At 46.4% G+C, this 13,873-nt stretch overlaps 1 protein-coding gene across 3 annotated transcripts in view; it reads right to left on the bottom strand.

The window, feature by feature from the left end:
- Nucleotides 1-496, bottom strand: part of COL14A1 (collagen type XIV alpha 1 chain) — a 254,844-nt gene extending 254,348 nt beyond the window's left edge. For all 3 annotated transcript variants that reach the window (XM_088450204.1, XM_088450206.1, XM_088450205.1), the window contains exon 1: nucleotides 337-496. The gene's annotated coding sequence lies outside the window, so the exon portion shown is untranslated. The remainder of the gene's footprint in view (nucleotides 1-336) is intronic.
- Between the last annotated feature and the right edge of the window lie 13,377 nt (nucleotides 497-13,873).

Genomic DNA, 13,873 nt, shown 5'->3' with positions numbered 1-13,873 from the left:
AGGTCCTTAGGCAACAACCTAGGTTGCCTTATGGATGATCTGTCTCTGATTATAGATTACTAAAGTGCATGAGATAACAGGATGCAGGTCAACAAATTCTTCAACCGTCCCTGCAAATTTTTATTTTTTAAATCTTAATGATAAAAGAGAGAGACCATTGGAAATAATAGGACCAGGATGAAAGTAACGTACACGTCACCGGATTTATAACTACAAAATGTGCGTAAGACAGTTCCTAAATCCCACAATACAAAATAACAGAAATATTGAACAAATCGTTCGCAGATTAAATGAAAAAAAAATGAATGTTTTTGATGCCAGAGATATAAAACTCACCTGTAAAATCATTAGAAATAAAGTAATTTTTCAAGTTTTAAATCCTGTAAAAAAAAAAAAAAAGCAAAGTTCAGATTCCTCCTGATGTTCTCATTTGACTCCTGATCTGGGTCCTTCCCAGCCAGCCAGGCTCCCAGCTGCTGCGTCTTCCTCAGCACTTGATCTGAGCAAGTGGAAAAGAGGGAAGAAAGCATTCAGACGGCCAATTATACAAAAAGAAGGTGGATAGAGAAAAGGCCCACAGCTAATCACTGGTATTCACAACTCGCCAGCCCCTCCTTTCACAATTACCTCTTCTGCTCTGTGTGATGGGAGCTGCAAACGAACCAAAGACCCCCAACTGCGCTGACCCCAGCCCCTCTGGAAAAGTCTCATTTTAATTAAATATATGCAGACATACATTTAGATTTATTTATATACAATATGTTAAGCAGGATTACGGGTTGCACGGCTGGTATTTGTGAGATTATTGTGCTCAGATTGGAGCCGCTGCTGAACGTGTTCCCCCCCCCCCCCCCCCTGGCGTTCTTATTGCTGCTTTTCGCTTGGTATCATCATTTTTAGACAATATAAGGCTGGGAGCAGAAATCGAGGTGGGTGCGCAACGAGTGCGAACCAAATACGCTTACGGTGCGTACACACTAGGCGATATTACTGAGCGATTGCACGATGACGACATCACAGTCGTGCAATCGCTCAGTAATCGTGCACAAATCGTGAACTATAATGTCAGAAATGAACAGCGATGCGCTTCTGCTAGTCGTTTCCGACATCAATCATCGCCTGAACATGCTAATCAATCTGCCGATAACGACAGATTGGCCATGTTCAGGAATGATGGAGGGTGCCTGCACTGAATGACATATCGTTCAGTGTAGGCACTACAGGGGATCAGGAACGACTGTACGATTACAATGTCATAGGCCCGTATTCAATTTGAAGCGAAAAGCCATTTTCGCATGTTTTTGGCAAAAACTTTTCCCCGATGACGTCATTTTCGCCTGTTTTGATTTTACTTCGTATTCAATTTGAAAGACTTTCTGCCTAGGCGGAAAGTCAATGCAATGGAATAGGTGAAAAAGTTTCGCCTATGAATAGCAGGCGGAAAAAGTTCAGAATTGGGGTTTTGAGGTGCAACATTGCATGAACCCCCGTGCAGCCTTCAGACAGTCCCCTAAAGGTAAACTGTGTCAAAATTAAAAAAAAAAATGCTTAAGGGCACCCAAAAAAATCACTTTGAATTTGGGGGCTAAAAAAAAAATGTTGGGGGACAAAGATAAAAACTAGCGAACTTGACTCTGGGGGGGTCCCCAAGTATGCCCCAAGTGTTTTTTTGATTGCAGGTGCTTGCGGCAGGTGGATTTTTCATGATTTTTTCAACTTAACGTTAGCAACTTTTAAATATGATGACCCCCATTTCCAAGTACCCCAAATTTGCTGGGATAACTTATTTTCTTGAAAAAAACCTTGAGAATACTATTCCGCACCACGTATAGAAAAACACTATTTAGCAGCTATTCAGCCCATTTAAAAACACCAAATACCTTCAGCAAGCCAAATCGGGGGGTACCATAGCTAACCCCCATGTCAGAGCATCTTTTGGGGTGTGTCAGGCTGATTTACCCAAATCTGACAGTACTTTCCGCCTGTTCAAGTTTCTCCGGGTCCCGTTTTCGTGTACTTCCATATTGAATACGGGGATACGCGGGCACGCGCGCGATACTTTTCCGCCTACAAAGACGCGATGTAGGTGAAATGTCTGGGAGGCGGAAAAGTATCGCGGATCCGCTCTAATTGAATATGGCTCATAATCGTACTGTCTTTCCTAATCGCCCAGTGTGTACGCACCTTTAGTGTAAACACAGGATTTCGTAGTGCTGGGGATGCCCCCCCTCATACATTTATTATTTATGAAGTTATTTATATAGCACACACATATAGTATTACACAGAGCTTTACAGAGAATATTTCAGTCATTCACATCAGTGCCTGCCGATGTGGAGCTTACAATCTATATTTCCTATCAGATACACAATGGGGTTACATTTTTTGTCAGCAGCCGAGTTACCTAACAGTATGTTTTTAGAATGTGCGAGGAAACCGGATCAGCTGGAGGAAACTCACGCGACATGGAAGAACATGCAAACTCCACACATATGATGCTTTAGTCAGGAACTGAACTCTGGGAGGCAGTAATGGTAACCACTATGCTAACTGTACCTGTCTCCCACACATTTCCAGGCTCCCCTCAGCCAAGGACGTCCTCGGCGACATCACTATATCATGTAAGAAATTAATTTAATCTATTGCATGAGTAAGTGCAAAGGTCACAGCATCCACCATAGATGTTACGCTTGGCCAGGAACCAAACACCCACGATGCTCTGCGACAATGCTATAACTGCAAGCTGTAACCAACTACAGCGGTCCAGCAATGGTGATGGCACCCAGGAGCTTGTGGCTTTCTGCATTTACCATGCGTGTCTGGCACTACGAAATAACATCAGGCTGAATCTTCCAGCTTTGTGGTTACGGTTTGGGGAAGGCCCTTTCCTATTTATTTATGTCAGGGCCTCGCAGTGCACAATGCAAAGCCCATTAAAAATGGCTTCCGGAGTTTGATGCGGTAATATGTGACTAGCCTTCAAAGAGCACTGATATACTACAAGCCAGGCCTTCAGATATATATTTACTAAAGTGAGGGTTTTTAGAAGTGGAGATGTTGCCCATAGCAACCAATCAGATTCTACTTAACATTTAACTAGCACCTTCTAAAACAGAGGTTCTCAAACTCGGTGTTCAGGACCCCACACAGGTCACATTTTCCAGGTCACCCAGCAGGTGCTCAGGTGTATTAATTACTCACTGACACAGTTTAAAAGATCTACAGGTGGAGATAATTATATCACTTTTGAGTCTGTGAGGAAACCTGTAAAACATGCACCGTTTGGAGTTCTGAGGACCGAGTTTGAGAACCTGTGTTCTAGAAGATAATAGCTAGAATCTGGTTGGTTGCTATGGGCAACATCTCCACTTCTAAAAACTCTCACTTTACTAAATTTACCCCTTTAGTGCCCAACATCACTTTGGAGGAGATACGTCAAACCTTCTAAAGTGGACATTTGGAGACGTTGCCCATATCAACCAATCAGTTTATGGATCTCATTTTATAGAATGTGCTTTATGAATGATAGTTAGGAGCTGATTGGTTGCTAGGGGCTATTTCTCCACTTGTTTTCTTTAAAAGGTTTGATACATCTCCCCCTAATGCTCTTCTGGCTAAATAGAGGTGAATCCCCACAATAACGTTCCAAGACTGCCGAGAAAAATGGTGACCGTTACAGCAGCAAAAGGGGAACCATCTACATATATTAATGACCACGGAAGCGCGTTTAGGTGTGATATCCGGGCGTTATATATTTAATCTTATTGTTTTTCTATAATGTCATGCAGCATACTATACCTCATACTTGCCTACTTTTTAAAAAGCTTTTCAGGGAGATTGTGAAAGCAGCACCTATGAATGCGGCAGTAAAGTGGGCGTGTACTGCTACATCAGGGGGGCGTGTCATAATACTGACATCCAATTGTAAACGAGCCCAAAGGAAGTTAGTAAGATCTATTTTTTTTTATGAAAACACACTGATACATTACAGAAAATGCATGTAGCCGTAGGGATCACTGTGCCTTATAACCAATGCAGGGGAATGATACAAATGAACCCATTTGAATGTATATATCTATGTTTATAAATATATATGTAACATCTTCTTAATTGGGTAATGTAGAATCAGGGAGATTTTTAGGCTCTTCAGGGAGTCAGGGAGATTGCTACTGTTTCAGGGAGTCTCCCTGAATAGTTCATTGCTCAATCGTTGGCGTAGCAGTAATTTGCACAGTGACGTCTTCCTGCTTCTGTGTTCAGCTGGGAATATTAACTTTTTAAAATATTTTTGAAACATTCCGGTGAGAGATCCACTATATACTATATGTACATTTAATGGGTGTGGAATGACATGTCAACATTCAGACCATGGGCCGTATTCAATTAGAAGCGAAAAGCCGTTTTCCGCGGAAAAGTGTCGCGGATCGGGGCTTTTCGCCTGGTCGGAACTTATCTCCAAATTCAAATCCTGTGGGTCTTCGCCTACGCAGAAAGTCAATGAGTCAATGCAATGTATATGGCAGGAGATAAGATGTGGAAGATTTTTATTTTGGGATGCAAACGTGGGGAAACCACTCAGAACCCTTGGACAGCCCCCTCAAAGGACAACTGTGTCAAAAAATCCAGGGGAAAAACTTAAGAACACCCCAAAAAAGTACTTTCATTTTGGGGGCGAAAAAGTAAAAAGTGGGAGGACAAGTATAAAAACTAAAAAAAACTAGAGAAATAGCCTTCTAAGGGGTCTGCAAGGATGGGTCAGGGGTTTTTGGGATTACAGGTGCATGCAACAAGTACGTTTTTCATGTTTTTTAAACCTCACTTTAGAGACATAAAATATGCTCGCCCCCATTTTCATGTACCATAAATTTGTCAGGACTACTTATTTTCACCAATAAATACTGCTTAATGCCATTCTTCACCACTTTAACAATGACGCTAATAACAAGGATTTTAAACCACTTCAGTACCCCACTTAGTTTTATTAGGGCTATTGGAACACTTCTACAGTAATTCCCAATGTTAGTGCATCTTTTTGGGGGCTTCAGACTGATTTCCCCCATTCTGACAGTACTTTTCGCCTGTTTCACATTCGCCGCTTGCCGTTTTTGCCTGTTTAGTAATTGAATAGGGCGATAAGCCGGGACGCGCATGATAAGCTTTTGCGTCCAAAACAGGCGATGTAGGTGAAAAAGTCGGGTAGGCGGAACTTTTTCGCGGAGTCAAAACTAATTAAATACATTCTGAATGACAACATAATGACTGCTTACCATATTTTTATATACAGTATATAAATCTTTACTTATGTACATGCGGGGGGGGGTCCGAACGTTTTCATGCTGGGGGGAGGCAAGATATAATTACATTTTTCCACTCCCCTCCCCCTTTCCAACTTACCTGCTGCAGGTTTGAAGCAAAGGCAGTACCACATGGGAGAAGGAGGCGCCACCACGGTAGAAATGGGCAGGACCACCAGGGAGGAGTAGATTGAGTCACAGTGGAGCAGGAGGCAGGGGTTGCGCATTATAGCACCTTCTGCGCTGCACAGAGGGGGAGGTGTAATGTGCAGTCTTTTAACTTAAAAGACCGCACGTTACACCTCCTCCTCCCCCGTGGAGTGCAGGGGACGTGCAGCCTATTGCTATAATGCCCAGCCCCTGACCGTCAGCGTCTGTAAATCACTGGCGCCTTTCAAGTGTTTTTTGGGGGCTGCGACCCGTCCCTTTGCAAACCACGTTCCGCCACGTCCACGTTCCGCGTCAACCACGTTCCTATGTGTACATCAGCATCAAAGTTTTACAGCTTAAGCTCAGATACAGCTTAAGCTTGTGATGTTTACAGCTTGCCATTTAATGCTAGTTGAGCCTTTTTTTTATTTAGGGTTTAACAGCCCTTCTGTGGACTGCAGATCCAAGGTCTCCAAATTTCAGATTCTGCACTGTGAACCCAAAAGTATATATATATATATATATATATACCAGGGCCGGATTTAGGGGTGTTCGACCCATAGAGGGCGCACCCCTCCCCAACATCCCGATTTCAGCGGGACAGTACTGTTCCACCCGTGGGCCGAAGTGGCCCGCGGGTGGTCAAATTGGAAGGTTGGGGACCCCCACCGCCGCAGCTGTGCGGCAGTGCCGGACCCCCGGAGTGTAAAAGGATGTAGCGCGCGCATGCGTGCGGCATCCATTCACTGACGGGAGAGGGATGGGGGAAGCCCAGCCAGTGACGGAGGGCTAGGCTTTACCCCCAGCCTGACGTTATTTGGAGGCGTGCCATGTGGGCACGCCTCCTAATATTGTCACTTTGGGGGAGTGGCCTATGGTAATGAGGACACGCCCCCAATTTTGGATGCGCGCGATGACAGGGCGCATGCTAACGGGCCGGGAGTCGGCCCTGATATATACACACACACACACATATATAATTTGTATGCAGCAAGCCTAATTCTTCAAAAATATCACCTGTGCACGGTCATAAACTTTAAAACACATACTGGAATGCAATATATATTTATATATAAACATATAACCCTCCTTTTAGCACCATAATTTCAGTAATGCATTAATAGGGTGGTGATATATAGCACTTGGCAGCAAGTCACAATTGTTGCATTGCAACGCGCTTCAACACTGAAAAACTTTAGGTTGTGTCACACCGATGCTTTAAACACCATGTTTACAATGCAAAGATTTAATCCCTCCACATTAAAACACAACAATCAGTTCCTATGATTCATATGGAAAGTATCCCTCGGTAATCGCTCATGTACAGCTGCTATAATAAGGCTATAAGTCTTATAAGATTTAGGCATGGGTACTTCTGAAACGGGAAAAGCCCCAGCATGTAAATTGCTCGTGTGACAACAACTGAATGCTGCTGAGAAACTTAAGCGCTGTTTCTAAGAAACACAAAACAACGCAAAGACGAATATGAATATTTACAATTCAAATGATCAATTGGTGGATATGAGCTGACATAAAAAGGAGATTTTTCCTGTGGTCCCTGACGTGTCAGCATTTACAGTGCACTATAATATCAGATAATATATTCTGCTGCCATGTAGGAGATGAAGGTGATCATTTGGCCACTGAGTACTGTGATTAACGGTTTCCCTTGGGAAAAATCGACAGCGTTTATTTTTGCCATCAAAGAGCAGAAAACAAACAGTACAGATGTGGTCACAGGGGGCAGCGGGGTTCAAAGGTTTAACAAACAATAAAAAGAACACACACCTTGGCCAGCTACTCTTTGTGGAATCTCATTTACAACTTCTGGCAAATTAGATGGTTCTGCCCCAGCACAGAAGCCGGTGTAAGTATGTTTACTTCATTAATACACCTTTCCCACATAGCCTAATTATCCTGGGTTTTTCTTGGTGCACGCGCACCGACCTGGGTTCTGCTATGGGTGAATGCAAACCAGGGTGTACCAGGGTTGAGGACTGAGGGCCTGATTCAGAGGCGGATGCTATTTGCGTGCGCTCGCTCTGAATCAGGGCGGGGAGGAATCTATTTTATATTTTTCCTGTCCGCTCGCAAAGCTGTGGGTGCCCACCCACAGCTAGTGCGAGCGGGCAGGAGATGGTCGCGATTATCGCGACCATCAGGCTTGCGAGGAGACCCTGTGGTAGGGTCTCAGGTCCTGCAAGCTTGGGTGGACGTCCTGCTCTAATAGAGCAGGAAGCTCACTACTGACATCACGTGTGATGTCAGTAGGGCCGACCCACAAACGGCAGGCGTTCCTTCGGGAATGCCTCCGTTTGTCCAGCCACCCCCCCCCCTCATCACCTACAAAACGGGGCGAGCTGTCGATCAACATTGACAGCCGCCCCCCCCCGTTTGTAGTGAGCCCCAGAGCGAGTGAATTTCTCACTTGCTACAGGGCTTGTGCAGTGCCCCACCATCGACCCGCTTGTGACCGCATATCGCTCACGAGCGGGTCAGAATCAGGCCCTGAGTACCTGCATATGCAGGATTATGCTCTTTTGCTGAAAGTGCTTCATACACAAGCATGTTGCGGATTTCTCCATTGTCTCTGCCTAAGCGCTTCCTACCACGTCACGTACATGCAAAATCTTTTCCATATCTGCCGTGGTCCCTGCCAAGCTGCCAGATTTACCAAACTCCGGAATGCAATCCGTAGCTTAGCCCCGGCAGCTAACACCATTTTTATATGGCGTCTGCCTAAGATCACCGCTGCTGCTTGCTCGCACATGCGCCGTCCGACGTTGGCACTTGCGCAGCTGGCCATAATAGAAAGTCATGTACAACGCATATACAGAAGGACGCGCTGATATATAGAGCAGGAAGTCCACTACTGACATCACGAGTGATGTCAGTAGGGCCGCCCAGAAATGGCAGGCGTTCCTTCGGGAACGCCTCCGTTTGCTCAGCCATCCCCCTACCCACTTACAAAACGGGGCGAGCTGTCGATCAACATTTACAGCTGCCCCGTTTTGTTGCCAGCCCCAGAGCGAGTGATTTCTCACTCGCTACGGGGCTTGCGCACGCGTGTTGCGCACTGGTCCACCATTGACGCGCCTGCGAGTGCAATGCGCTCGCGAACGGGTCTCAATCAGGCCATGAGACCTTGGAAATTCACTAGTTGATAGACCTGTGTATTTCCTGGGCCGTCGGTCTGAAAGGGGCATGAGAGTAGCAGGCCGGCCTCTAGATTATTAGTGTAAAAACTTTATTCAATGCAAAGGGAGTATAAATCACCATTATTTCTCAACTACAGATTGTATACATATTTATATTAGTTATATTTAAACAGACACGTAGGGGTCTATTTACTAAGCAGTGTTAGGAGACAGAGTGAAAAGAGATAAGGTGCCAGCCAATCAGCTCCTAACTGTCATCTCACAGGCTGTGCTTGAAAAATGACAGTTAGGAGCTGATTGGCTGGCACCTTATCTCTTTTCACTCTGTCTCCTAACACTGCTTAGTAACTAGACCCCTTAATAAAGGAAGAAAGAAATAAAAAGTATGGCTAAACTGGGCTGCAGTAAGATGTCCTGATGCTTATGAGCCTCTCCATCCATTTCCGTTCCCATACCTTTTCATAGCTGCCCCCAAGGCCGGGTATAACTATAAATAGAAGAGGTGCTGATGACTTCATGACGTTACCAGAAGGGATGCAGTCGAAGTGTAAAGACAAAGCAATTTGAATCATCATTCCTGCCCACAATGCATGCTGGTGACGGGACAGTGGGCCGAAGGTGAGGTACGGACCCCAACACTCAACAAGGCTCCTGACAGTCCCGGGAGAGTATTCAAGTATGATAAAGTGCAGAGCAAAAACTCTTTATCTGGTTCTATTGATCTATTAACTACGCTGGAGGTAATTTATAGCTTCACAGTGCAGATTTGTGCACCATTACGCCTAATTTCAAGCAGGGCCGCTGAGACATCCACAGGGCCCGTGGACTGAGTGGGGGCATGGCTAAATCAGGGAGGTGGGGCCACCCCCCACTGGGAGAAAAAAATAGATAAACTCTGTAAAATTCTATGTGCTGCATCCAGGGGCACCGAGAGGGGAGGGGCAGCGGGTACAAATTACCCGGGCCCGGGCTTGCTGGAGGGGCCCGGCGGGGGCCCTGGTCCGGCACCGCCCCCCTCCCTTCTACATCACAGCAGCCCAGCACACACTGCTGTGTGCTGGGCTGCAGTGGGAGACTGGTCGCAGCTGCTAAGCAGCAGCTGGAGCAGTCTCCTATGCCTATGGGGGAGCGATCACGCTGAACGCACCCCCCATTGGCTGTGCGCCGGGCTGAGGGGCTCACAGCGCCCCCCTCCCAGCGCGCAGTGCCACTTAAAAAAATGTTCCTTTGTTTTTTTTTCCTAAGGGGGCGTGACCACACCTCCTGCGTATAGGCCATGCCCCCTGTTACCCGGGAACTCACGATTTTTTGGGTACCCCCCTGCACCCCACTTCTCCCGCATTCTGCCCACTTCCTAGTGAAGTGGGCAGAATGGGGAGAATTGACCTGGGGATTGGCAGTCGGGCATGTAGGGGGCGGAGCTAAATGATGCAATTCTACAAGGATCGCATCATTTGGCCCCACCCCCTTGTTAACTATGCAGACATGATCAAAGTCTCCCCTCTATGATTCGCAGCCCTCACCCCATAGCAGATAAGCACAGGGCCAGAGTAGCAGAGTGAGGGGAGTAGGTAAGTATGCCACACAGTCACCGGAACTCAAAAATATTCAAATAGTTTTTCTAGTTTTCTCACAAGACTAGTTTTCTATATTTATCTAGGGAAAAAGTGGGGTATAGGGGTGTACACACCCATGTGACTCTGGCCACACCCACACAGACTAGGCCACACCCGCACAGCACTGGTCACTACCATTCTCAGTATAGGCCCTTCAACATTTTCGGCCCCAGGCCCATGTGCCCCTTGATCTAGCCCTGGATAAGCATCATACAGGGGACATGTATTACAGTGGGGTGGTGGAGGAAGAAATTTGTTATAGAGGTATGAGGGGAGCACACCACAGGGAAAAGGAATGACAAGCCCCATGTGACTTTACCACGCCCCCTATGTCTCATCGCCCCTCCAGTAGCACCGCAATCTTTCCAATGACCACAGGAACTTTTAAAACTGTTGATAGGTATCACACAACCAGGGGTGTATCTAGGGATCCAAGCGCCCCTGGCAATGTAATAGACTGGTGACCCCCTCCCCCTCCTATGCAGTGCCCCCAGTAGTAATCCCCCAGTAGTAATCCCATCTATGCTGCATTGCCCCCAGTAGTAGTCCCCCCTATACAGTGCCCCCAGTAGTAATCCCCTCTATGCTGCATTGCCCCCAGGGGTAGTCCCCCCTATACAGTGCCCCCAGTAGTAGTCCCCCCTATACAGTGCCCCCAGTAGTGGCCATCCCCCCTAAATTACCCCCAATAGTGGCCACCTCTATAGAGTGCCCCCAGTAGCGGACACCCCCCCATTAAGTGCTCCCAGTAGCGGCCACCCCCTATTTCAGTGCCCCCCCTGCTGTGCCAGGTTTACACACACACATAGAAGAAAAAAAATACAACTTACCTGATCCCCACTCCTGACGCGACCGCTACTGTCCGCTCTGAGTCCCGGCCCGCTCTTCTCCTGCATGGGAGAGATGTCATGACGTCTCTCCCATCACATGCTGCTGGGGGGGGGAGCCGGAAGACAGAGCTAATGAGTGAGCTCCAGCCAGCTCCCTCCGCAGACGCAGCAGCACCAAATGAGAATTTGTCTGAATCTCATTGGCTGGCTGCTATTACAAACACACAGCCGCAGCTTTCTTACCTTAGCCGTCGGGATTCTTCATGTTCGGGCTTCCGGCGTCGGTATTTCACCCGGCAGCTATTCAGCCTCCGGGATTTCAAACCCAACCCCTGTAATGAGGTTCCTTCCTCATTTCCAGTAGTACATTCAATATACGCTACATTCAATGCAGATTTTTATGCTATGTAATGTGTGCACTCCTGAGCACAGAACTCTTTCATAAGACAGGTCATTACGCCATAAAAATGTCTATATACTGTAGCTACATAAAGCCAGGTGCTATAGAGACACAGGGGCCTATTCATCATCACTTCATTTTCACAAAAGCAGGTGAAAAAGCACATTATCACCTGCAATGGTAAAATTAAGTTATCGGGCCATTCATCAAGAGGGTAAAGCAGGAGATATCACATATATCCCCTGCTTACCTTCCTTTTTCAGAATGGCCCGCTGTCCCCATACACTAGTATGGGGACGGAGCTTGACTGCGGGGGCATTCGCCATCTCCAGATGGTGAATGCTCCTGTTCTGGGGACCCCAAACCCGCTCCTTCGCTATGGGAAGGAGGTCCGGGCTGCGATGAGGGATCATTTTGGATCCCTCCGCCCCTGTCCAGCTCCTTCCGCTGGACGTCGGGGCTCTTGTGCGCATGCGTGACCTGTAGGTCGGACATGCGCAGTCCCGTCACTGCTCCGAAAAGGAGCAGTGAAGTCGCTTGCAGGGACAGCTGATTTTGCATCAGCTGTCACCGCGCTGGAGCAATGATGAATTGCTCTGGTAACTGCGGCGAGTTACAATGTTAATTATCGGAGTCCGTTCGGATCCCGATAATTAACATAATGAATAGGCCCCACAATCTGTGACAGAACAGTAATCCAAGTTCCAGTATAATAAGATTGAGGATGTGTAAACCAAATATTCTAATGTAAGCCACAAGCACCATCTAGTGGTCATTTATGTGTAATGCGTATATTTTAGTTTATATTTCCTGGTCTGACTCAAAGGGCAAAATTTACTAAGCGTTGGTTTGACGGCGGTTTCTATTCTATTCTAAACCCCGGCGGTTTGGTGGCGGTTTCTATTCTATTCTAAACCCCAGGGGCTTGGTGGCGGTTTCTATTCTATTCTAAACCCCGGCGGTTTGGTGGCAGTTTCTATTCTATTCTAAACTCCAGGGGTTTGGTGGCGGTTTCTATTCTATTCTAAAAAAAAACGGGGGTTTGGTTTTGCAGCAGGTTCTAAATGACATGTGAATGGCCAAATATTCTCTGTAAAGCGCTGCAGAATATGTGTGCGCTATATATATATAACTGGTAATAAATAAATAGTAAATAATAAAACCCGCCACCAAACCGCCGGGGTTTAGAATGGAATAGAAACCGCCGCTTACTAAATTTTGCCCAAAGATTTCTTTGTTTCACATTTATAGTACAGTTTTACTATTGCTGTAAATAGTAAATATTCTACAGCTTCTGATTTTGAAGCCTTTCCTTGGATAAACTGCCCTATTATATTCCTTACTCTATAATTCCTAGGACGTTCTACTCATTATTACACTGCGCTACACTACAGTACGCAACACCATACAGATGTGTCCTCACTAACCGATCCTGAACTAATGGCAAGTAGTCTGGTGCACCACAAAAATGCGTCACACCTTCCATTGTTTAATTATTTACCTATTTGCATCTGTTCTGTACTGTGATAAAAGCACAAAGTACCCTGTTCACCATTCGTGGATTTTCCGCACCAAATCAGTGTGACAAGAACATAACATCGCGCCATGCTGTCAAGAAACGTGCAAATCCTAAACCCTCAGTACACTATAATCCTGCTTGTGTGTGGGTGCATTGCGAGAAAGACTCTATGTGGCGCAAAAAAGGTACAAAACTAGCGATGCGTGTTACGACATCTAGGTCCTATGTATCTCGCATCATGTAGCACAAAAGAAGCTGTACGTCACTATACTACACTATCCAGTCCTCGTACACTGTGGCATCAGTCACGCCAAACACCCTCACGCCGCACCATGTCCCGTGCGACTCGGAGACCCCCGAGCATCTTTCTGGCTCAAAATGTGCCTCTTATTCACACAATTAAAAGAACTGGAAGCAACAAAACCACTTTACTCGATTGCACTGATCACTTTAATGTGCAACAATTGTACATCTGTGTGCGAATGAGTCTGAATCTTTATACAAAGTGCTATGATGCAGGGGCCACAGCTTTACCTCACACCGAATCCTGTTGAGGCTCATCTGCTACTTTCTATGTGTGTAAAACAAATTCCTGTATGGTTGATGCCGCAGCCTAGAGCCTCTGGTACACTGTGAGCGGCTTTATGCTGTGTCCGCAATATGAATAAGGTGCAAATATAGGGTATGCTACACCTCTAGGAAAGTCTCAGTGGCACCGGGCATCTCGCACTGTATGGTGTATACAATGGAGCTTCTAGGGGCAGGCAAGCAGGGCTATCACCCTGGGCACTGCAGCATTTCTGATTGCGCCCGCTCTTGCCCACTGCCATTATAGTTATAAACTGTGGCCGCGCTATATCGTGTGGCTGCTGTTCTCTACCACTGGGAGTCCCAGTCCCCCGGAAT

This window comes from Taudactylus pleione, unplaced genomic scaffold, assembly GCF_031769625.1.
Source record: "Taudactylus pleione unplaced genomic scaffold, aTauple2 ptg000510l, whole genome shotgun sequence".
NCBI lineage: Eukaryota > Metazoa > Chordata > Amphibia > Anura > Myobatrachidae > Taudactylus > Taudactylus pleione.
This window is presented reverse-complemented; position numbering and strand designations above follow the sequence as displayed.